Source organism: Gymnogyps californianus, chromosome 10, assembly GCF_018139145.2.
Source record: "Gymnogyps californianus isolate 813 chromosome 10, ASM1813914v2, whole genome shotgun sequence".
Lineage (NCBI taxonomy): Eukaryota > Metazoa > Chordata > Aves > Accipitriformes > Cathartidae > Gymnogyps > Gymnogyps californianus.
Window position 1 is genome coordinate 8,248,592 of NC_059480.1, and position 26,965 is coordinate 8,275,556.

General features: G+C 36.9%; 1 long non-coding RNA gene across 1 annotated transcript in view; it reads left to right on the plus strand.

The window, feature by feature from the left end:
* LOC127020275 (uncharacterized) overlaps positions 1-21,693 on the plus strand; it is a 29,275-nt gene extending 7,582 nt beyond the window's left edge. Inside the window, exon 3 of the long non-coding RNA XR_007767047.1 lies at positions 21,322-21,693. This is a non-coding gene — a long non-coding RNA (uncharacterized LOC127020275). The remainder of the gene's footprint in view (positions 1-21,321) is intronic.
* The last annotated feature ends 5,272 nt before the right edge of the window (positions 21,694-26,965 follow it).

The window sequence follows — 26,965 nt, forward strand, 5'->3', positions numbered from 1 at the left end:
GTTACTGGGGAAGGTCTCGTGATGAAGAAGTATGCATGACTCAGTGTTGGTAAACTCTATTTCAAACACAGTTTTTCACATTTGACCATTTTCACTGTCAGGTAAAAACTTATCCACAAAAGAGCCCATGTATCTAGAAAAACATAACTTTTAATAGATGTATAACCAATCCCTTTCACCTGCTTCTACCATCTATTATATGCGATAATGGAAAGATAACAGATGAATAATCTTATAATGTTGTCATAGGACTAGAAGCCAGGAACTATTTTGCCATCAAAGCTCTGTGGAGGATAGAAATTGTTTAAGATAAAACTTCTGTTTAATCACACTATTGTGTGATTTCAAATTTGATTTTCATCCCACTTCAGAAGAAAATCACAATTCTAAGTTCTTCTCAAAGACATTCCAAGAAAATTTTGTTTAGCAAAACAATATTTCAGTCAAAACAAAAATATTTGTCAAGTGCAAAATAAATCCCAGTGTTTTACTCGAAGTATCCAAATGTTCCATGTTGTTTTTTTCTGATGAAAAGAAGCTACATTTCTGTGAAGTATATTTGCAATCAGAAGAGGTTTCATCTTCCTTTTTTTCCTCACCTTCTATGCTTATGTCCTTGTTTGTTTCTGATATAGATGTCCACCTTCTGTTTCTTCATAATTTCAAACACCTCTGCCTTTTCTTTGATGTGTTTTTTTTCCCATCTATAAGATATTTCTCACAAACTTAATTAAGTAGACCTCTGTCTTCAAACTGAATGAATGGGAGAGACCAGGAACTACTGGAATAGAAGCATAATAAAACAGAGGCACAGAGTTTTTGGCTGTCCTTGAAGCAGAAGAGCAGCCATGTACTCCATGGATCTGAAAAGCAGGGTAAATGTTCAGATCCACCTCTAGCTGGTTTTAATTAATATATACCAATATAAGTGGTAAGCTGAAGGCCTCCTTTAGCTTCTGTTCAAAACCAGTAGTAACTAGCAAAACACCTGGAACAAAGTGAGTAACTTTATAAATTCCCTTTCTGCACAACTCGGTGGATGCTGGATCCCTTAAAACTTGGGAAACACAAAGGTACCATCCATTAATTAATATAGTTCTGAGAGTCTGCTTTTACAAGGTGAGCAGAGGGTGGTAAGTTTTGTATTGCATTCAAGGTATCCTTTAGGATACCTACCTGGAAAGAGTAACAAGAGTTTGATGTGTACGTGAACACAAAGTTGTGAATGGTTTATAGGGTAGAAATCATTAATTTTGGCCAAGAACACAAAAGTCTGCTATCTATTCAACAAGCAAATTTTGGCAGTAGCTCCACCACTGGATAGGTGGATCAATAGACCTTGTCTGTTCCTGTCTATGGGGCCATGTGTATTTACAGGAGGAGTTAGGTCTGGTTGCCTTCTCCTCTTTGTATTCCACTAAAAACACAGAAGTGATATGTGGTATCTGGTTTGCATGCCACGAAGTGTACTCCTCAGACTCTTTTTCAAACACATTCTGTTCTTTAACAGCAGTACTGGAGAGCGTGAATTTCTTGTGGTCACTTCTCTGCTACAATTATATCAACCTGCGCAGAGGGAGTGGTTTCCAAGCAGAATTGCAGGTATGCAATCTGGCACTTCGGGTGAATCTTTTATCAGGGCAAGTGCTTCTTATGCAAAGTAGAAAATGATGGTCAAAATGGAGAAAGGTAAAAGAAATACCCTAAAATAGCTGATGAGCTAAATATCAGCTGGGCTGATGGGCTGTGATGTGGGGCTTAGGCTCCAAATTATTACTTAAAGATTTGAACCTCTCGCTTTGCAAGGGAGTGACCTAAATTTGGGATAATGACTTTTTTGGGGATGAATCTCATACTTTGTCTGGGGAAAATCCTCCAGAGATCTTAGTTTCACTCTCACATAGGACGTGAATCGTATAGAAAATCTACCAGAGCTGTGTGGGAGTGGTCCTTTCCTACTCAGCTGTGACGCTGAGCATGAGCCTTTTCCTTTGGGACCAGATGCTAGATCTGGGTTCTGAATGGCTATCTTCTGTACGTATGTCAATCTCTATAAGGGTTCGTTTATAAGCGGAGTAGAATATCTGAACTGAGATCAGTCATGCAGATCTAAGGGAAGAATTTGGCCTTGAGTGTGAATTAGTCTCAAAGACAAAATTCATAGCAGCTTACTTGTTAATGAATTACAAAGTCTTTATTTTTAAACAATTTAAGTCTGCTGAAGTTCCCATGAGGAACTCATTATGCTTTGCTCTTGGAGAAACGGAGAAAATGTAAGTAGTACTTTGGAGGGTGAGGAGTCTGGTTCCAATACAGATTAAGTTGGTGCAATTTTACACATGTAATGTAACTAAAGGTACTGATAAATAGAACATGCATTGTAGGTAGCTGCATGCTCTAATCTGTGATGTGATATGCATATTTATGAATGCGAACAGAATTAAAAGCTGGTGCTCGAAGTGTCAATCAGCACAATTTATAGAATGTTAGAGGAAATGCATTTTTTGAAATGGTAGAGTATGTGCAGTGTGGACCTGCTGCATCTGTGGCTGCAGATTATGTGATTTCCCATTTCTTCACTTCATTTAGAGCTTCCTTTTATGGCTAGAGACCTGGAAAGTCCTTAGGAAGATATTAAGAAGACAGATATTTCTCCAGTTTATTTCCTTTAAGTCTTGAATGTGTGTGGGGTTTTTCAGGTTTCTTTTTTTTTTTTTGTTCTTAATGTGAACTGCAAAACAACAGAGGCATAATTAATTGAATTTGGAGGACATGTTCACAAACTTTTGAAATAAATGTTAAAAATATGCATGTTTTTCAGTATCAGTAGAAATCTAGGAGAATGTCTAGGCATCCAAGGTTTGCTGAAAATACTCTGGAAAATTCTAATTTTGAAGTGATAATGTTCTATCATGTAACAGCAGTTATTTCAGGGCCATAGTCAGTGAGGTGGCACATTACTATCAAAGCCCATATCACAGGCCCTCTGGAGTATTATGGCCTCAATGGGAAGAGATGTGGACTGGAAGCCACTTGAAGCTCAATGTGGACAACATGCCCAGCTTAGTTAATAGCTACGCTTCTGAGGGTGGAGGTATGCTAATTCGCCGTGCATTGGGAAATACACTCACTGAATCAGAGACCGGAGTGCATGCGCAACTGGTGCCTGTATGAGGTTAGCAGAAAAGCGTTTGTCTGGTTATGGGGGAGGAGGGAATTCGGCTCACACATCTAAAATGAGCTTGATTTTCATTTTAGCTTTGTAGCTCACCTTTAAGAGAAAGCAGAACATGAGCGGCTGTCCAGTGAGTGATTCTGTGCCAGCTGATGTGGAATGTGAAGTCTTTCATGTAATTAAAAGCAGTGATTTAAAACATCTGCCCATATCCCTGTTTTTTCTATTTGACTATTGTTCCATAGTGGATACTTCTTAACTTGATGGAGACTTTTTACCACATAGTATCATGTTTCCAGAGTTGTCTTTTCCTTCCTTTTTAGAAGTAACTATGTATTATCTTGTGAATGATGGTTTATATCTCTGATAATTTTGTGAGGCTTTCTATAAGACTGCTCTCTCCTTTGTGGCTGTTTAAAACTTCTTTTATTTGTGTTTTATGTTATTTTGGTTATTTTTTTTCTATGGGGAGAAGAAAAGTATTAGATGCCATAAAAGGATAAAAAACTCAAGGGTAAAAGATGTGAGGAAATGTATGCAGGCAATAAGTTTGCTGAAAAATAAGTGATTTGTAAATGCACTGACACAGATGACTATGAATAGAGCAATAGATTTACCTGTAGAAGTAAAGCAAGTGTGGTTTACAAGCATAATTTTTGGTTGGGTGGTTTGGTGTGTTTTTATTTTCTATGGACAGCTTCAATTCCAATATGCTATATGACTGTCTTGGCTGTTAAAAGAAAAAAAAAATTGCTAATCCTGCTGTAGGGTACATGCTCCATTGGTATGCCTGTGCGGATCTGCTGTCTGTTTATACTAGCTGAGGGTCTGATCACTTTTGTTTGCTCAGTGAAAGAATGAGGGCTAATGCCAGAAGTTTGTGGAAACAGTTCACTCTCCCTCATGAAGCAAAGGACAATGTTAACTTCTGATGATAAGGACAATCTAGAAAATTAAGGTAGGCATAAGTTCAAGTAAATACAACTTAATATAGTAAGGACTTTTATATATTGAGGGTTTACAGCTTTTTTTGATGAACATTTGGGTGTGTTTCATTTTGACCATGAGCATAGTGTTATGCAGACCTTATGCTGGTGCATCATTTAAGTCCAACCCAACCCCTGTTCTATACATTGGGATCTAATATGGGGATCTCTAGTAAGGTGTCTAAACACAAGTGTTCCCTCTGTCAAATGTTGTTACTAAATAATAACTTTTTCAGTTAACCTAATGCTAGTCTTGATCATGTCCAGACTTGCTGTTGCTCATAGCATAAACTGCACCACCTAATTTGCTCTTTTTTCAGGGAAATAGGAACTTTGAATCAAACTTGCATAAAATATTTTGAAATAGTTCATTCTCATTGAAAATTATCCAGTCTGGCAAATTAAAAGAAGGAGGAAAACAGTCAACTTTGGTTTTTATTGCCTTTTTTAATTTTAGGGAATTATTTTTTATATTTCTTTAGAATTGGTTTGTTAGAAGCCACCCAATTGCAGTTAATTTCTAATTATTTGTTAGGACCAATGAATTATGAAAATATTTATATGGTTAATCAGACAAATATATTATTAATGGATAATGGTTAAAAATATAGTAAGTAACTTCATACTTACTTATGGCTTATAATCTTTAGAGGGTTATAGGTCTTTAACTACCCAGTAAAACTATAGAGAATTTACTGATAGCTGTTTTATTGGTGTTATAACTTAACCACTTCTTTGAAGTTTCATTACTGACTGTTGAGGCTTTTTAAGGATGACAATCTATTTTACATTTTGGCTATTACTTTGAAGAAATCTGTTAGATGAAAGCAATATATAAAGGTATTTTAGGTAACAGATTGAGAAATTGAAATAAACGAGAACAAGGGTAACTGAAATTGTGAGAGGTTGATTGATAACCAAATAACTTTGTACTGTAATAACAGAGCAGCAGAAAGTATCCCTATTGTGTCAGTGTTAGCAGTCACAAACGCATGGCAAATAGGAAAGTTGTGAAAAATGACTCCTGGATTTTTCAAGTAAGAGTGAAGAAAAATCTAGTGTACGTCTAAAAGAAGTCATGTCAGTGTGAGGTTATTCCCTTGATTCTTCTCGTTATTTGGGATTCAGAAATCTCCAAATATATGAATGCTGTGCTGTTATGAACTTGGGAGTAAATATATTTTTTAGTATTCTGTCTAGTATCACTAAGAGTGAGGAAAGAATGAATGCTGAGGGTTAAACTTCTTCCAGTCCTAGGTGTAGTTTCTGGGTTCAATTTACCACCAAATGGGTGTAAGTTACTGAAGTCTTTGTGGTCACAGGGCCATGAGCAGCATAAACAGGAAAAGACTTGCATTTAAGTAGTGGGTATAGCCGCTAATAATCCCAATTAGAGACAGAGTAATTAGGACTAGTCTCATAACTAGTTGGACATGTTCTTGCGTATCTTGCTAGGTTAGACTGGTTGTTCCAAAAACTTGCAAATTCAAATTTAGTACATTGACTTCTTCGATAAGCAGAAGCAGCTAGTGCTGTGCAGGCTCAGCAGGCAGAGCGCCGGGGCTGGGGTTGGATGGCCCTGAATCTGTTGTGTTATGGGGCTGGAGGAGCTTCAGTCACCCAGTGCATAAAATGGAGGTAGAGGTCCTTGAGGTGGAATGAGAAAAAGCCACCTATATGTGCGAAGTACTATGAGGAATGTTTCTCCTTCCTCCCACCCATCCTAAATCCAGCTCTGAGGTGTTTTGTTGAATAAAATTGCAATGGTCAGGAAGGACCGTTTTCTCTTGAAAGGTCGCCTAGGATTTTACTGTTTGTTCAGTTCAAAGTGACTTATAAAATTAACTCTGTTCCGTCTGAGAACAAAATTATGAATATGAAGCCTTCCATAAAACATGGTTTTCCGCTCAGAACAACAGCACAAAAATTTATTTAAGATAATTGTGTGGACTGTCTTCTTCAATTACTTTCAATAAAACTGAATATTTGCAGCTCCTGTTATACCAACACAGTCCTAACCTGCTAGGCCAGATTTGGTTTTGAGTAGCCCGTAAAATGGTCTGTGCTTCTCTTAGGTCAACAAACTTCTCTTAATACTATTTTTTTCCCAATACCATTACTCTAGCTTTTAAACTCTAGCTCAAAAAACAGGCAGCCATAGATATATGTAATTTTTCTAAGTACTAAACCACACGTTTCATCTGAAGTCATCAAGTAGGTACAATGTTTATGTGAGTTTGCAACAAATTCCATGTGTAAAGTCTTTCATTTACTGAAAATCCTTCATTTACTGAAGCCAATAGCATATGCGCCAAAACTTTGCGGTACGTTAGATGTGCAGATTGTTTTCAGTGCATTAGGAATTTGCTATTGTGTCCATTTGCCAGGTGGAGGCATAGTTTCATTAATGAATACTAGTGAGGGAGAGGGGTGGGAAGCCAAGCTATTCAAAGGCTTTGTTCTTTTTCATTAATAAGCTAGTTTACACCTAGGCTATTAAACAGTTGAAGGCTTTTTTGCTGTGAAGGCTGTAGCTAATATGAAAAGGACCTAAATTTGGAATAACACAAGCTAAGCCAAGTAACTTTTTTCCACCTTCAAGTAATAGATTCTATTGCCTCGTAAACTCAAATGATTCTTGTTGCTCATTTTTTCCTCTTGCTTCTTCCTGCCATTCATTCTTTTTCTTCCTCTTAATATCCTTGGAATATGGAAAGCATTTGGATTTAGTAGAGCTGCTTTTGTTCTCGGTCTTAAAACACAACTTCTCTCTCTGCCACCCATATGCTAACTGGATCAGTTTGTGGGTTTTTAACCTTTTCCAAACACACAGAGAAATCCTGTCTGTTTCTCTTTATTTTTGGTGGGCTGCGGACATGTATAGGTAATCTCAAATTACTAAATATAATTCCTGTATTGATACTGGATTCTCTGGATTAACCATTGTGTTGTAGGTTGAGGGAAACAAATTCAGATTCTGCCTTGGTTCTGTTGTCTTACTGATCCGGGGCAAAGAGGAGAGTCAGGCAAAAGGTGTCTCATTGCCTCTGCTATCCTCTCCTCCAGCCTTATTTAATAAACTCATTGAAGGATGTTGGTATGTACTAGGGAAACTTTTTATGACTCATTCTGGGTAGGCCTTTTCCCGAGTAATTCGGTCAGTGGTTTTTGTTTCTACGAAAAATGGAAATTTGTCAAAAGTAGAATGTTTTGCAGAGAGTGTTATTGATGACGTGTGTGTTACCCGCTCATCTGTGTGGCAGTTTGTCAGGTTCTCTTATTGATCCAAGGAAGATTTACACTCCGGATTTTTGGTAGTTAAAGGTTTCCACACTGTTTATTGTGGTCTTGGAGCCCCAGGTCTGCAGGGGAGAGACTTGAAGTTCTGACTATGTCAGCTTTAAAGTTTAGCTCCCTGATGCACATCCAGGATCTCTGAACAGCTCTGTGTAGAAGACTGATTCAATAGCCCCGAAGGTGCCTTAGGTTTTGTTGACCAGAATAAATAGCATTACATAGGAAATAAAACTAGAATTAGGTTTCCTCTTTCACAGTCCTATCTGGTATCATGAGGAAAATGTTTGTTTTCCAAACTTCATAATATATTAAAGTTATATATATAACTGGATATATATAACTTTAATATTATATGAAGTTAGCAGATCAAAGCAAATGTGTTAAAAGTTTCATATGGGGCTGTTAGAACTTTTTTATTTTGAACTCAGATGAAGCTGGCATGCGTTCAAGTTTTTAATGGGGTTGAGGGACAAGAATTTGGGTTTTTTCTTTTCACAGGTAAAGTTCAATATAAGCTGGAAAAAAATGCCGTCATCTTCCCCTTATGAGGGTGAACAAAGCATCACTGATATTGCACACAATACAGGTAGAGTGACTAAAGGACAAGCATGTTCTGCAAAAATTTAGCTTAATCCCAGCTTGCCATATAATTAAATTGCTGAGATTAAGAGTTCAGTTAACCCTAGGTGTTTTCCCAGGGCCTGCTGTCCTCAGAAGGGCCTTTCTATGCATTGACTGTGGAGGGAGCCTCAGGCAGCTGTCCTCTGAACAGGCACGCCAAATCAATTAGGTGGATCTAGTTCATCTGTGTCTAAAAACCTCAAAACAGAGAGGGGACCAATGCCAAATGATTGGGAAAGGAGTGTACATCCACACTGACAAACCTCTGTTGGCAAAGAAGGTTGTTTCTCTCTCCAGCAAGGTATGAAAAATGAGTTCATGCTTGCTTGGCTATATTCAGTGCAAAGCAGTAGGTGTGGAAAAAAACTGAAATATTGGAGAGTGTAAATTAACAATCCAAATACTACTTTTTAATTATCTGAACAAAATTAAACAGCAAACATCACAGGAGGCATTAATAGGCATCGGTATTTTTCCTTTAATTTTCCTAAAGTCTAATTTAGTGTTGATATGCTTAGTATCATACTACTGATATTTTTACTTCCCTTTCTAATGCCTTTGATTTTTAAAATGTGGATAACCTCTCACACACTGAACTAAAATCTATTAATTGCTGAAGCATTGTAATTGTCCTGCCCTTATGTCAGCTGATGTGACAATAATGTTTCAAGTTCAGACAGTCAAATGGAAGTCTGGGGGGAAAAAAAAAAAGGAGATTGCTCAGAATTCTTGTGATCCTCATTCTTAGTGTATATTTTAAGTTTGGAAAACATAATTGAGAAGTATGGGCATCTATATATATTAAAATAATATATCTTACACTATGAACAGGATATATACTAGGTCTAACAATTTTATTTCTACTTCTTTGTGGTTCCCAAGTTTGTTTTTTTCTCAGCATCTATTTCTCCTCAATCAGGACTGTACTTTTGAGTTTGTGGTATTAATGGCTGAATGTATGGTCTCTGTGTTTTGGGGCAAAAATACCAAAATTTAGCAGTTGACCACACAGAGACATTTAAGTTACAGGCACTTAAGAGCAAAGAAAATGAAGTAACTTGCATACACTGACCAACATGGTCCTTTAATAATAAGAACAGTACACTATAGCAGTGATAAAATGAAAAGGGTATTAAGAAGGCATAGCACTGTGAGACAGAAGCAAAGGTAATTAATTGTCACTCAGGTGCTTTACTTCCTAGCAAATCTCTTCACTGTCAGCTCTTGAAGCCTTAGTGTAATAGCAAGTGGTTGTTGAAACAAATGTATGGTGTCCTGAATGGACCTTTTGAGCTCTGACTGACCTGGGCGGGAAAAACTAGAGGTATGGAGACTTTTAGGAGGTTAACATCCATATATTGTCATGAAATCCCACTGAAAACAACGTTTAGGCAAACAGCAGAGAAATGTGGGGAATGTTTTGTGGGTGTGTTTTTTAAGTTCTCACAGCTTTCTCTACTAAAAGGACTTCAGAACTTTCTTATTTTGGAGGTATATCACCAAAACCCAAATTTTGCCGAAACAGGAGAGACAGCCCAAACTGTCACGCTGACAGTCCTGGGGACAGCAGTAATGGCCAAAGCATGCAAAAGAGCAGGTCCCATGAGTAAGCTCTGTTTGCAATCACTGTTTACGTCTCAGTGTTTATATAGTGAAAGTGTCACGGGCCAGCTCACATTAACTTTCCTTTAGTTGTGTTAGTCCTGCTGTTCAGAGATGTCTCAGAGGAGGCAACAAGCCTGGCAGAGTCTTCATTCCCTGTCCTGAATCTGAATGGCCGGTGCTGTACACCATTGACTTGCACAATCCAGCAGGTTGGTGCAGCCAGCGGAGGGAGGAACTGCTGCTCCTCACGCAAGTCACAGGTCACTGTCAGCTGCTGCACCACCAGATGTAGTAACTTGAGCTTGTGTTGATATTCCTAAGATTTTGTATGTCTAACACACATTCACACTCACTATGCCTTATGAAATGAGCTTGAGCTTCAACTTGATATACTGTCTTCAGCTCTGGGTTTGAAGTAGGACAGTTTCTGGTTTAAACTAGTTTATAGTCCACGGGGAAAAATATCCTAGGTGGTTCCTGGTTGTAGGTAGGGGAAAAAAAAGTCAGAGCAGTCCTGCTGTTTCTCTGATTTGCCTATGGCTCTCAGGTGACCGGCTCAGATATGGAGGTCTGAAGCCAGCGAAGAGGAACCCCAGGCTCCCAGCACTCACGTGTCAACACCATGGTTGCAATGCTGTTCTTCAGTCTTTCTGCTTACCCGTCAGGCAGAGACAGTTATACCAGAACCGACAACATGGTGTCATTCACCAAAATCTGAGTCTATTACCTCTTTTTACATTATAAATAACTAACCTCATATTATACTCATATGGGAACCTCATACTGCACAATGTAGAAGTAAAGAACCCGATTCCTCCAAGCTGCCTCTCCTCCTGTGGGAGACCTGGAACAGCAAAGGGCATTTGGACCATTTCAGCATTTGTTCTTCACCTGACATTCATTCATTCTTTGAATTTTTTTGTTCTACCCTCTCTTTTTCCCATCTCCTGTCACTTCAGGGAGAGGATTCGAAACCTTCACAACATAGTTCCCACTATTGGAGACTTCATATTTTCAGCACCCTATCAGCGTAATCTTAATACCTTGATGTTTATAACATGGCTGTAGAGGTGCTGTATGTGGTATCACCCAAAATAGCTCTCTGTAGGAGAAACAAAAGGAAAACCTTCTCTATTCTTGAGACCAAAAACAATATTTCCATTTGCAGCTTAACTAGCCTAAATGATCTCTCAGCGTTCATCATATATACATTATAAATACTACTGAGCTTGGGAGCACAGAAGAATGGCATACGGCAGGGGTGATCAGACTGGATTGCTAACCTTTTGTTCGGCTGTCAAATCATCTGAATGAAGATAGCTTAGTATCAAACATCCTGTTACAGTTGCAGCTACTTCATGCTTATGCTCATTTAATTTGTTCCCTGGGTGAAGTTGGCAAGCCTCACCACAACATGAACAATCTTGCACCTGGAATCCTAAGCTTTTACCTAGGAAATCTGCACAAAATCCCTGTGTTACTAAAATGTCTTGCCTCCTGCTTGTTTCATGCTAATATCGATATAATCAATACTGATCACAGATTAAACTTCTGTCTTCAAAGCAAGGTAACTTTATGATTGAAGTCCTCCTCTGTGCTTTAATTTACAATATTTTACTTTGAAGTTGCAGTGTTTCTGTGGGTGCCATTTTCACATCTAAATATGTGTCATGTAAAGCCCACTAAGCTGTTTCGTGCCCATTTATTGCACTTAAACATTAGGAATTGATTCCGTCCCCTCAAGCATTTCCTTATTTTTTGAACGTGTGCCTTTGTAGACTTTACAAGATGTGTTACTACATTAATCACTGTAAATTCCAATGTATGCTTAAGGTCTTTAATGTTTGGTCCCAAGAGCCTTCACATATAATACATGAGTTAGGAACTCGTTACGGTTTGACAAATGTGCAGAATAAAGACGTTCTGTAGAACTTGAAACACTTTGTGAAGTGGTTTGTCTTTTGCAAGCATTGCTCTGCCTCACATTCCTCTACCTGTAGCAGTGCTTTTGACACACTTCTGGTGTGTTGGGCCTCCATGCTGTGTAATTAATCTGAACATTCATCTATGCCTGACTGAAAACTCTTGATGGTTTATTCTTTTAATAAATAAAACTGATTGTCCTAAAGCAAATAAAAAATACATTTGTATTTAGGGACAAATGCAGCTCAGACCTTCAACAAGATCTGTACGCTATGGTGCTCTGCTTAAAAAAAGAGCAGGACATTTTGATCAGAAATGTTAGATACTGATTTGCAGGGGTATTTAATTAGAAACCTGTTTTAGAGAGGAGAAATGAACTGAACGTTCAGCTGACCACAATGTGTTCTTTGAGAATTCATTACTTGCTGTGTTGGAAAACCAACTGGTCAAGGAAACTTACAGTACCTGTCACGGTTGCTATTTCAGAAAAAACAATCACCTCCATCAGCATGGCTATTTAGATAAACTGATCACTTCTTTAATCGATTCTGAGTGGTGAAAAGTTGCCATGGATACAAGATCCTGCAGCAATCAAAACAGAAAGTAAGTTTAGAATTGGAAGTGACAGATTTATTCATCACATACTTAACAAGCCTTTGAAGGGAAAGAGAGAGTTTGTCGGAGTCCTTAGGCTGTGTATAAAAAGATTGTGGAGAAATACTCACAGAATTGCCAATAGGCACTTCAGTTGGAGAGGACTGGCTAATATTTGCATTAGAACTATTGCACAGATGTGTTTGCTTGAAACTTTTGCTCTAGATGACAAACCGTTGAAGTCTGCAAGCCTGTTGTCATTTATCTTCAGTCTCGGCAATAAATAGTCAGCTGAAAACTGCTCTGTCTTGTCAGTGGAAGGTTTCGAACTGTTCCAGGCTCAGCTTAGGAGGCAATGAATATAGGGCAACCACTTTTGAAATCAAACCATTGGTTCCTTCTTTTGTTCTAAACAAATTTCAGAAAGTGCATTTTCAGTGTCCCTTGCTAAAAATCGCTAGAATCCTGAAGAGACATTTATTGGATTTCTGTGGGATCCTGCTGAGCTGCCTTCCACTGTACTTTTTATAGGTTTGTAAGTTTAGTAAATTTTTCAGCTTGGTGTTGTAGGGACGTTACCCCTTCATTTGCTGATGATGCCAAGTGGCAGTTTGATACACAGGACTCAATCCATATCAGAAGTTCACTCACTTGTATGTGTGAGATGGGAAACAAAACAACAACAACAAAGACTTCTCTTAATAACTGTGAAAGGTCACGGACGACAAAACAAATTAAAATAACCGTTAGAAACAACCAGAGGAAACTGTTGCAGTCATCTCACTCTCTTGGGTAAGCTCCTTACTGTAGTCTTAGAGCTGTGCTGAAGTTGATTTTCTCTCTTAATCCTTTCAAACTCCTCAGAAATCACCTCTCCCCCCCTTTCTAAGCTGAATGTATATTTAATAAGAGGACATGCAAAAACAAACTCATTTCCTGATTTCTCCTATGTATAAACATACAATGCTAATTGAATTTTTTGTAAATCAATGTTCACAAAAAAATAAAGCATGTTTCCTCAGTTCAAAGCATGACTGGGTTGAACGGTATTATGTTTAAATGAAGAAACCTCTGTGGCATTATATAAACATGGCATATAATTAATGGGGTTTCTTTTTTTAATTTTTTTTGTTTATTTTAACATGAGGCTTTATAGTGAAACTTGGAGATGCAAATTCACTTGCAAAAATCCAAAAGAAAATATTCATTGAATCTATGTGCAACAAACAGCTATGTTTAACTGACCTCTCATCCTAGTGAGGTGATCTGCCATATAGGTGCTTGTACAGCATTTACTGGACATGGGGCAAGACTTTAAAACACGCAATTGGTGTTTAAGCACCCAATCAAACTGACTTTCTCTGAATCAATATAGTATGGTGCTCAGTCGTGTTCCTTTGAGATGCTCTCCAATATGAAGAGGTTCTTGTTTCTCTGCATTCAGTAGTACTCTTGCTTCTACTTAGCAGTTTAACTCTTGTACATACTGTGTTTACTATCACAAAAATGAATCTGGTTTCTATAGAATCTTCAATTTGTGGATCTTAGTATACATGACTGCTTATGTATTTAAGTTCACATATGCATTGTAAACTCAAACATTGCATTCCATTATTAGAGATGAATAATGAAACAAATAATATTTGGTTTCAATTGAAATAATCCCATAGAGCTGGCTTAATTAATATACTATTATATATCTTCCTCTTCAGTATTTTGAGGGTTCCAAATGAATGAAGTCCATCTGATGACCAAAAAAAAGTATTCATAAACAATCGAAGTTTTTGTTTGCTGCTATTTCTGAAGCTAGTGCTATTCACTATTCATGAAAATTTGGGTGGCTGCTTGATGGTCTTTTGCAAATCCTCAATGCTTCAAAGATATGCACAGGAGTGTCATTTCTGGTGCTTTCCTGTATCCTGCATGTCTTTCTCCTTTGTCTCAGTCATCCAGTCACATAGGAAGAACATCACCTAATGGCCTACAGAATCACGAAACAATGAATATCAAGCATTTGTGGGGGGGAGGAACCACCAAGCACACCTGGAATGCATTTGTCCAAAATATTGAGGGTAATCTTATGAGTTAATTCTAAGAATTTCAGGAAGGATAAAAGAGTTAATGCTCACAAGACTGTTGCATGGATGTCTCTTAAATTATACTTTGCTGGTTTTTTTCACCTCTGTAACTGTAAAAAATTATTATTATAGTTGTCCATTGTCCCACCGCAAACATATATCGGCTCCTACGTGAGCACTCCTGGTCTCTCTCGGTGCATAGCCAGCTTTGTAAGCATAAACTCATTTTATCTGGAATGTCAGAGGCATGCAAACGAACATGGCTTTAAAAGGTTATTTGGGCAACTAGGCATGATAAGTCTCTCTTCTCTCATTAGAATAGGTTTAAGTTGATGTTTTGCTCTGAAGCAAGCTCACTCAGTCTTCTACAGCATTTCATTTGTGGGACTGCAATATTTTAGGCTACTCTGCAAGACCAAATCTGTCTATATCCTTCATGTACAAGGGAAGATGGACAAATATAAGAGTTGATCCTAATCTTATGTCTCAGCTCTCTCAGTAGTTTATAAATGTTCACATCACATACTTTGTTATCTTTCCACTTTTAATTAACTCTCTGAAATCTAATACCTACTTAAGGAATGATGTACTTAAGAAAAAAAAATCTGCATGCAACTTGGGAATATGTTGTTTGAATGTCAGTTTTCTTGGATAATTAAAACACGAGAGAGAATGTTACAAACATGTCACTGTGCGTGGCATATAAGGAAAATATTTTTGTAGTACCTGTTCCAGGTTAATCGTTACATTATAAAATTAAGTCACTTTGTCTCACAGCTTAGATCTGCAGTAACTTTTCCTTAGTTATTGTGTTAGCAAGTACAGTGTGACCTTATTAAAATGGAAATCTTGTTATTCCTTTGTATCAAAGTCACAAATTGCAAAGAGAGTTGCACTTGAATACGCTGTGGTAGACAATCAGGTTTGAAAACTCCAACTTACTTTGGCTATCCTGTAGGTATGACAGTTTCTCGATGTACATAACTATTTTTCTGTATGTATCCTTGGTGGACTTTATAAAAATATCTGAAATAAGAGGTCAGAGACCAAAATTAATTTTATTCTCTTTATACAGCATAGAATAAATCCTTTTCAACAAACACCAAAACTGAACCAATCCTATTCTGAGATTATGTAGCTATATATATTACCCAATAGATCAATTACTTCTCTACTTTTCTTTGTGAAAGCTCCCGATAAATTTAGATGTAGAGGAACTGTTGTAGTATAATATTTATAAAGGGAGGAAGGAAATTATTTTATACTAAAGCAATGGATTGTAATTCCCGAGAAGGTTATGGAATTGTTGTCCCTTGAAAACCTCAAGTTGAGACATAATGGCTTGCTTCTTGCCTTTGTAGGTTGTACTAAGGGCAGGCAGGCTGGAATAGCCACTGGTTTGAACTGCACGCACCTGATCATAGCTTCAAAATCTTGCCAAATTTTGATTTATAGCCATGCAGGTTTAGTAATTAGGAGTAGCTGGACAGTTGTGATACTCCATTAAGCCCCATTTTATCTGATTAAGTACTTGCCCTCTGAAGAAGGATGCCACAAAATAGTATTGGGAGTTACATATATATGCTGGTGTTTTTGTGGTGCTGTTGCAATAGAGTCATATTGAAATGGAAAATTCATCCTGACAAACGAGTGAGCCATCTATTAACTCTGCCAGGACTGAAATATATTGTTCTAAAACTAGAATCTCTAAAGGAATGAAACCAAACTCATTTCTTCTTCAAGCTGTGAAGTACAACTAGAATCTAAATTTTTAAAAACTTTTTTCCTGACACTGATTCCCTTTTTGGGGTGAACTTATTTAATGCTTCCTGAAAGGCGCTGAACTGAGATCTGGATTTCTGGAGAGATTCTCAGAGTTTCACATCCTGCTTAAGAGCAGGGTGATGTTCATTAGTATGACTGACCAGATAATTAGGCTGATAATGCTAATTCAGGTCTTGATCACTTTGATAACAGCAAAGAATGAAGCTGATAATTAGGAATTGTAATTTAAGTGGATATTTGTTCACAGAGCCTAGATCAACTACCAAAAAAGATTTCAAAAATAGTTTTTTGCTTTCACTCTCTTATCTTTTTGGTGGTTCAAAAACACGGTGGGGGGGATCACCATAATTTATTACTAAATTTTGGGAGAGTCAAAAATGGTTGACGTATGGAGTCACTAAATAATTCATTACCTATTGAACCATCAATGATTAATTTCATATTTTTAAGATAATATTGATGGGCTCTTTAACAAAATACATCAAAATATTTAATTCTGGGGGGAAAAAGTCACTAACACTATTAAATATACTATGATGTAAACATAAACATGAAGTTTAGATAAACTTACGAATCAATGGTTCATCATGTCAAGCTAATTTTATACATTAAAAAAAATGTTTTGCCAGAACTTTTTTATCTCTCTAATGAGAAATATCTGCTTTGCCTCTTTGAATGCATAATGGGGGCATGTGAATTACTTCAATTTAAGACATTGTAATCTCCAAAAGTTCCAAGTTGGTTTGTATCAGGACATCCAACAAAAGGCTATGCTAGCCATTTTCCTGGACTTCCCTTCAGTCTATGTGGATTTCGTTCTTTAATGACTTTTCCCAGCACTCAAATGCTATGCCTTCAGAATGGTGTGTTAGAACTTTATTCATAGTTATGTAAGGAACAGCACGTACTCATAACACTTTAATTTCTTCCTGTTAGGGAAGGACCATAAGAATTCCTCCTGATGCTAATTTAAAAAATTAGTTCATTTATATAAATCAATTGTTTGATGTTTACTCTCTGAATATGTAGTAGGAACAATTCCTGCCAACAATTTTCTGCTGACACAGCAAATTTTAAGTTGACACTAGAGAGCATCTATGGGAAATATGTTTCACAGTTGGAGTAGGAACATTCAGTAGAAAGTTGTCATCTTAATGCTCTGCGATCTGCATGGTTAAAGAATAGGGCATGTTTTGAATGTTTACACAAATTAGTGAAAAACAGGCAGAAGAACAAGCATTTTTGGGACTTACCTGTAAGATAGCTTTTAAACAGAATAAAATTGCAAGTGATGCAATCATCTAATAGAGAAGTCCTAAAGCAAACCCTTTTCCTCTGAAATTAGCCATTAAAAAAAAAAAAAAGTAGGTGACAATTCCATAGCTGTATGTGGAGGGTTGGTTGTTGGACAGTTGTCTGTAAGTCATAGAATAGAATCCTAGAATCATTTAGGTTGGAAAAGACCTTTAAGATCATCGAGTCCAACAGTAAAGTCAAGAGAAATAAACACTTTTCAGTGGTAATGGACATATAGCTGAGACCAAAAAATGTATGCTTGTGTAATACGAAATACAGACACATGAATGAAAGTATATGAATTAGAGTTTATAGATTTCCATATATGCTTTCTGTAATTTTTGCACTAAAGGCATCATTCAATCATAAGTGTAACAGAACATACTAATGCCTTCTTTCCATATGAAAAAGCTTTGCTTTTCCTTTCTTTTTGACCCCTTTAACAATTAGTAAATGCAAATAATAAAACAAAGAGAAAAATTATCTTGAGAGTTAATGGAATTACAGAAATGTTGGACCGGGATAATTGGAAAAACATGGAAATTTATTGGGTAGTTTCAATATATCTGTGGTATAGAAAACCATCTTTTTTTTTTTTTTTTTTTCTCCTTCCCCTGATGCAGTACTTTTGAGATCTGCTGAAAGGTGACACAGAGCAGGCATGCTCCTTGCTAATGTCTCTTTTGGGTGCTTTCATGAATGCACTGTCGTTCTCTGAATCTCCTTTCAACAAATTATTTTATATCAATTTTTAATCCAATTAATTACAAAGCAACTTTTAGAAAATGTTTTTCCTAGCTTAATGTCAAGGGAATACCAGGCCTTTGAGTCTCTGAACAAATGTATGTGGGCAAAGGATCACAAGCAGTTGTCTCATGACACCTTCAAAAGTTAGCACCCCTCAGCTGTGATCTGGTAATGGCAGGCACCATGGATTGTTCCTAGGCCAGTGAAAATGCAAAGCTGAACAGATGTCCTTAACCCTCTGTGGAGGTGGTTTGATCCAACTCACTATGCTTTGCATTTGCATCGGTCTGGGAAGGTGGCTGGTACGGCTAACTTGTCTCAGCTGAGGCTTAGCAACTTCTTAAGATGTGCTGAATCTTTTGCTTGTGGTTGCCTGATTATCGTCATCTTTACGTCCTTCTGGCAACATAAAGAGACTCTAAGGCAGGCTTAAAGAAATTTGCTCTTCATTTAATAAACAGTTACAGAACCAGAGTACAATAAAAGGACCTTGGTAAACAGTTAATAGGTGTTTCATGTCTTCTAGAAAGCCATACTTTAAATATTGAAAATGATGCTTTGGATGCACTCATCCAGTGCTTTTGGGTGATATTTCAGATAGCAGCGTGGTGAACTGTTGTTAATTGGGGAAAAAAAAAAAAAAAGAAAATGACCATAAGTGATCTTCAAAGCTTTAGGTATCTTTCTAAGACAAATTGTACTATCTTGGATGTGAATTGCCCAACTGAATTGAACACACTTATGTTCCTGAGGGAACATAGTTCCTGTCAAAATGAGACACAGTCTGAGCTGACTGAGGCCAGCTGAGATCTGGATGTGTTGTTTGCTGCTACTGATACAGGTTGGCTTATTTATAATGACAAGTCCAAGTCCAACTCCTTGTTGTTCAACTGAAAAAAGAAACAATTATTGTTTTGCTTCTTTCAGTTGTGCAGTGTGAGGTTTAATTCCTCTTCTCTTGTTACGTGCAAATACAAAGGTTTTCAGGAATATGTCCCATGACTTGGTGAGGTTGTCTGTTATAAATCTACTTTCAGTGCAAAGTACATCTAGTTTTTAAGGCTGGTGGTGGCTGTGTTTACATTGGAAGTACAGACCTTCATAAGTATTTCAAGAAAGTATTGTAATAGTATGTGCACTTCCATTTGTAGAGCTTGATTTGTTTTCACTAGGCCCTAGATTTTTTTCTCCAGGTTTGCTATACCTGGAGAATATATATGATGTTTCATATATATATATGAAATTCATTAAGCACGTTAGCTCTGTGGTACTTAACCCCAACTGCACAAGGGAGTGGAGGGTGCAAAGTGAGAAAGGGGTTGATTTTACTCTTAGTAATAGCTCTTAGGCAAAGCACTTCTTAAAGAAAGAGGTTGGGGTTTTTTTTTTTTTTTTGTTATTAAGTTTTCTAGTCCCTTGTTGCTCCCCACTATTCTTATAAAAAGGCTAGTTCTTGGTTCCCTGAGTTAAACTGTGCTGGGTGCCAGAGGAGTTTAAAGTTTTCTGCATACCAAAATTGAATGATACGCATTCATTTTCTTTGCTAAATAACATGTGTTCTGCTATATGTTTTAATCTGTCTTTCATCTGATTTATTAGGCACACATTATCAGTGTATAATGAATGTACAAAGATATTTCTCTTAGAAATGACAACTATATAAATAATTCAAGTAGTCAGAAATCAAAATTACTGTGGCTTGCCTTGTGGTTCCTACCCTAGCAATCTGACACTACAGAAATGTATGGGTAGGGAATGCTGCTTTTGAATAACCGACAAAGGATTTAACTTCCTTTACATGACGAGCTAAATATTGTCAAAATATGAAAGGAAAAGCTAATGTCTTGTGATTGGCCAATAGACCCCTAAAATGGAAGAAGGCTCACAGGAGACGGGCCAGGGTGATATGAAGCTCAGGGAATAATGCAGGATATGACTGACCACAGCTCTTGCAATGAGATGACTTTATCTCAGCACAAAGGGGTCCAGAGGGTGGCCTTTGTTTTAGATAAACAGCTATCAACCGTTGAGTGGATCAACTGGTGGTGTCAATGTTTCTCCCTGAGCTCATTAAGAGTGTGAATGTCTCCCTGAGTTAGCCAGACCAGCACGGGTTGGGGCAGTGAATAGGTGGCGTGGCTCACCCCGACATAAGAGTATAAAAACTGAAGAGAGCAACAGGCTTGAGTTGGCTTCAACCCATGTACCCTTTACCAGTGATAGGGGATGCCCAGCATCCTGACGCTGAGCGTATTCTGGAGACCGGTAATGGGAATCACATTAGGATTGTGATTGAACTGTGTATTGCAATTGCTATATATATATTACCAAGTGTATTATATTGTGTTATGCAATATCTTTTGTATCACTCCACTAAATCAGAAATCTGGTGTAACATCAGCCATCTTCAAATACGTAAATTTGTTGTTAAACATGACACACTCCATGTGTGGAATACCTAAAAGAGCCTGGTCAGTGAGTATTGGACTCTGACAAATACTGCTAATAGGGATGGTCTTGCTAGAATGATTTTTCCAAGGAAAGTAAGATCTAGGCATAAAATAAATGTTCACTCTATATAATTGTTTAATGTCCTCACTGGTACTAAAAAAACCTATTTCTTGAAAGCTAATGGTCAAGTGAAAGCAAATACAGTATGCTGAAGGACAGAGGACGTGAAATTGGCCATTGTGGAATGAAAGGGCTGACATGAGAAGCAGAGCATTTCAGTGCAGATGTAAGAAACACATGTTATGACTTTTAAGGCAAATGAATCTAGCAAATAAGCCTAGAACTACTGCCAGATTTAACATTTCTGATGGTTTTATAAGACGACAATTAAAAAAAAGGCAAAGCAAACATATCTTTTCTGACAATACTCAGTATTATAATTCTTTATACCTACTTGTGTAGCTTTTGTTGTTAAATTACAACAAGATTAAATCAATTGCAAAAGTTGGTTAATATTTTCTACATTTCTAGGCTTTTCCATAAAAAAGGAGGAAAATGCTTTATGACTCCTTTTTAAATCTTTTCTGCTCCAAATTTATCCTTTTACTGCTTTGTAGTTAGGGTAGAAGAATGTTGGTTGGGGCATAAGTTAAATTAGATACTGAAATATTACTGTTAACAGTGTGTAAGACTAGATATGTATATAAAATCTCTCGTACACATTGCTGATAAATATTAGCTTTTTTTCTTTTGTTTTCTGTAGGTTGAGAAGACACTGTAAAGAGACTGGTACTTCTAAGTCTACTTCAATGAGAGAGTCTCTTTTTCTTAAAACTGAAGTATCTTCTGAGGAAATGAAATGCAACAGAACCTGATGTTTTACCTAACAATGAATAATTCATATAAAATGAATGGGAAATAAAATACCATCTTTACTAGTGAAAATATGAACAACTTTTTCCCCTTTGAAAAAAGTGGGTAACTACAGAACTTGGAAAACTATTTGAAATATATCAACTACTATATAACAAATAATAGTTTTGGTTTGGGTTTTGTTTTTATTTCAACCATCCATGTTGGTTACTTTTATGATGTTCACATAAGCTAGCTAGAATTATAACGTAAATTTACCACAGCTCATGTTGGTGTTTTTATTTCAAAAAAAGCCCTGTGCACGTGAAAAATACTGGTTGATACCAGTGTGTAAGGATGAAGGGCAACAGAGATTTCAAAGGACTCAAAAGCCATTTATCTGCATCATGATGTTATTTACATGCATTTTTTTGAAAATGCCCTTTCCTTACTTGCTGATTATGATGATTCACATTAGGAGAAATTTGTATCCTTATGCCTCTCTACTAAACAAGCTTTTACAAGGGTTAGTTTGGTGTGATTGCTGATGTTCTGTGTTGCTGGGAAATGAAGTAATTTCACAACTTATGAATACTTTATATAAGATACACGATGAAAAATATCCTTAAGAAATCTGCTGAAAATACTTATGAAGTATTTGAAGACTCATAACTCTACAACTGACTACCACAAATTATATTAAAGAAGGAGAATGAAAAAAGTAATTCTTTTGCTGATGGAAGTTGGCAGCTATATCACTCATTTTCTTAGTGAAATGGATTCACTGGAATTAATGTTGGCCATAAAACTTCCTTTGAGAGGCAAAACTGCTTAAATTACAACCTTATAAATATGATAGGTCTTCCATAGGAATAAGAATGAAGATTTCTAATAAACTACAGACTTAACTGGAAAAATGGTTTAAAAGTGTGGAAGAGAGAGTACACCCATTTCCAAGAACCAAACCTGGGACTCTTGCTGAGCCGCAAACCCCTGCTTGCACAGGCAGGCATGGTAGTTCAGGTTTGTGCCTGGCCAGCTTGCAGTGCAAACAAAGCCACTGGTGTTGGAAGCCTTTCCGATGTTTTCAGTGTGCAGAATCATGGACTTTGGGAGGCTTCATTTTTTTTAGTGGTGGTGGTGTGTGTTTTTTGTTTTGTTTTTTTTTTTAGCTTCAGTGGTTGTAATTCTTCCTTTCAATCTCGAGTTAAATTTTTAGACTCTTAACCAATACAGTTGCCATCCTGCAAACCACAATGCATGTACTTTTCTCAAATTCATCGTTCTGTTCTTCTCCAGTCTAAACAACTGTCTCTATGACTTGAAGCAGCTGCTTGTGTTTTAAGGGTGCTTCTGACCAGGTACTAAGCAGTTGCCTTGCTATTAATATTATTATTTCTTTTAATAGGGAAGGGACTACTATCTTGCATTTTGGCCAAATGTCTTATTTATTCTTCATTTCTTTGTGGAATAACTTTATCTTTTTGAAAACAGGCATTCATAGGAGGGCAAGTGTGTTTTATACAGGTCATACAATGACTGTCTGGGTCAATAATGATGCCTTTATTCAAATAATTGCTCTAAGGACACTGCCTGTAGGCATAGAGAATTGCATTCATTTAGGTAAGATTGCTAGCATTTACATGAGAGTATGGACACATTTTTTTTTCTATCAAAACTTTCTTTTTTCCAAGGTAATTTTGTATTTTGTTGTTCAATTAAACACACTTTTTATAGGCGTTGTTAGACATCACAAAATTGTCTTCCTCAGATGGATCATTTTTGAGTTGGTTAAGTTGCTGTTTTGTTTTTTCAGTTTGTTCTGACAAATGTTGTGGGAGGCAGGAACTTAAACAGCCAAGCAATAATTTTTATGCAGGTAATTTAAATATAACTAAATCAAATAAAATTGAAGTTCTCTGCCAGGTTTCAAAGGCCCATGTCATATGTCCAAATTTAGATTCAATTTTCCAGAATTAAGACTTGCTTGGAATCTAATTTCCTAGTTTAGTCCTTGACCAGTCTGGCCCATACAAAACTTTCTTTCTCCAAGTTGCCTCCCCACATATCCCCTTGTTCTGTTGCTGCACTAACATGGTAGTTGCTGCACTCACTCAGCATTTTTGAAATCTAATGGACATTTCCTAAATGCAGTGAATCTGACAGCTGGAGAGACATTTGTGATGAGTTTGTTGGCACTTTTTTAGCCTTTTGTTGCTGGAGTACCTTTTTAACCACTGCAATGTGAATCTGTCAATGAAGTAATGAATACAAAAGCCAAGTGACAGTTCCCTTGCTCAGGTTACTGTCTTTGCCTTCGCTGGGACTTATCCACATGCAGTACTCGAGAAAAGTGAAGTCAATCCCCTAAGTGGAGCGAAGTCAATGTGCTTGAAAGCAGAAAATATTAGAATCTGTTTGTGGATGCTCTCATACAGAAGTCAAGTAGCCTTAGACTGCTGTAGCTTAATCTTCTGAGCAACAGGCAGCGTCACGTTTTCTGAAGAGGGTTAGATTACAGCAGCGCATTAAACCTGCATGGCAACTTCTTGTACTTGATTTTTTAACACGCTTTATTGCACTGCTTTCCCAGCTTTAGCTGATTTGCTCTTATTTAAAGAGAGTATAGATAAGTGCTATATGATAGAGATTACAGAGAGTGTCAATAAGTGATATTATTTTTTTATTCAATCTGTGATTCAATGCTTAAATATGTGATTGACTTTTTATTTGTAGACTGGACTAAATATGTAGCAAGTGCCTATACCAGTCTTTTTAAACATGAATTAGTTATCTTAATCAGTCACTGCTTTGCTTAAAATACAGACATCTTAGTGTATCCTTGGATGTTTAAAACAGTAATGTGTCCTTAGCACTTTAGCTAAAATAACATTTACTTTAGTCTTCCTGCATAATTCACCAAATGACTTTGAGCACAAGCTATCAAAATGATGTGGCTAGCAAGGTAAGAAGTCTGCAGCTTAGTGGCAAGTGGGGGTACAGTAAATGCATCTCACTTGGCTTGGGAGTTAGGAGAAATCTTAGATTTGGGAAATGAGTCAGTACCTTGCTCAGGAAATCAACATAGATGTGACAACAACAAGGAAGATACCCAAAAGATTTTTTTTTTTTTCTTTCTTTCTTTTCAAAAGTAAAATGTGACCAAAGCCACTCTCATTCTCTGTTCCCTCAAGGACATACTCGTTATCATTCTGTGCAGGGTCAGGACAGGAAAGAGGTGGGTTACACTGTGCTTAGCAATATGCCTGAAGAGCTTAACCAAATCAGACCAAGGATAAAGGAATCGATAGTAAGAAACAAACAAAATAAGCAGTGTTGCTCTCTGAATATCACATTAGTGTCACGTGTTTTCCTTTCTGTTTTGTGAAAGAAAAGATCTGGTCACATATAAATGTCTGTTTGTTTGTCAGGTGAGGTGGGGTTAAAGAGGCCCCCCCCCCTAATGACAGAAAAACGGAGACAGACAAAGATGGATGGGGAGGAAAGGTAGAATACAAAAATGAGTAGGATGAAGTTAAGAACCTAGGGTTTGGTAGTAGCTACAAGGGAGAAAAAAGGGGATCACCAAAATGAAAACACGCTACCCCCACCCCCAAACAAACAAAACGCCACCAATAACAACTATAAACTCTACTGTCCCACACATTCTAGCAGTTTTAGGGTAGGATTAATATATCCCAATTTAGGTGTCTAAAGTGTAGATTTATATATTTTATAATAAAAGAAAATAAATAGGTGCTGTCAAGGAATAATTAACCCTATTACAAAGATAGAGATTGGGAGAGCATTTAAGTCCTAGTGCATCAGTAATATCGTAGTATCATGGCCTAAATATAAGGGTAGGTATATAAGTATGTATGCATATATCTATTTTTCCTGCTTTTTCTTTTGTCGTGTTTAGGAAAGTTTGTGGCTGCTTTCTGTTTGTTCCTCTGATGATTTTACTGGTCAAAACACTACTCCTTTCCTTGGCTTTTTAATCCAATCATCTAGATCTGTATGCAGATCTGTGGTTTATAGTCAGCATCATGGAAAATTTCAGTTAAATATAACCCATGCTGAATTGTTAATGTTTTCATTGAATCATCAAACTCGGTGAATTCTTGGTTGCTGATTATGAATGCTCGTGACTGTATTGCTGAAATTGTCTGATTTTTGCCATTCTGCTGCATTTTATTTGGCTATGTGAGTTACAGCTTCCAAATCATTGGTGGATTAACAAGCGACATTCTGAGAAAATTCATAGAAATATTTGTTTTTGAATTTGTGGAGAAAAGGGATAGAAAAGCCAATTATTGTTGTATTTTTGCCTATATTGCCATACCAAAAAGTTTCCATACCCCCTAAAGATCATATTCTATTACAGTAAGTCTAGATTTCCAGGAACAGGAGTAACTTCTGGGTAAACATGTAAAAGGAGTGTGAGATTCTTTTCTTCCAGAGTTCAGAAGCATAGTTCTCTCTCTCTGACAGCATCCACTTTTAATTATAGAGGGTAATTAATTACCCTCTGCAAAGTGTAAAATTAATACATTTTTAATAAATCTATTCATTTGATGTTGTGTTCCTGATACTGAATACTGCATGAGGCCATTCTTTTTGTTGCTGACTTCATAGAAATAAGTTTTACACTGTTGACTTGACAGGCATCATTGAACTTTGCTGTGACAGAGTAAATAAGTAGTACTGGAAAACAAATAATATGCAATAGATTAAAAGGGTCCAGGCTCTATCATGAAGGGAAAAGAACCCAAACTGCTCATGACCTGTGGCAAAGAGATGAAATTACTGAAGGAAACATAATTATCTAGCCTTATGAGGAACAACACTCTGCCCAGCTATAGGGAGCAGAAGAGACTGAATTGAGGGTTGTCTGCCAAAGAAGCAGGAAGGAAATGAAGGGAAACTTCATGCCTACACAGCATCCAGCAAAACTGCAAATGAATGAGAATGTAGAGTGGAGTCCCATCCATTCATCTGGAAATGCCTTTCAAGAGTCCTGTAAAATGGATGCACTTGGGAGAACATTTACCTGAACAACAGCAAGTAATCCCTAATTGAACTTCCAGAGTCTGCTTCTCGACCATGCAAAGCAGTTGCACTCATCCTAAAATTTTTACTTTTGTCCTCCTCTTTTCTGGTGCTGATTGATAGATAGATAGATTCTGCAGTTGCCACTGTAATAGAAATCATCACAATACGACCAAGTACAGCTTGGTGGTTTTTTTTTGGTAGCATTCTCTTTCTTTTCAGTAAATTTATCAAGAGCAAAACCAACCAATTGGATTATAAACACTTGAACTATTTAGAAACAAATCCATGTGTACATTGTTTTGATTTATGTAAGTCAGCCAAAAATTCAAAAAGTAATAAATCTCATAAAAAAAGTTAAGTTTTATTTTGAAGTAAAAACATCCATATGCCAATATGCATTGAAAAGTAACTTAGAATTAAGTACTTATCATGGGTCTAGGTTGTATGTGTATATATAATTTAATGAATTTCTTGTTATCTCTAATTTTCTATTTTTAAAA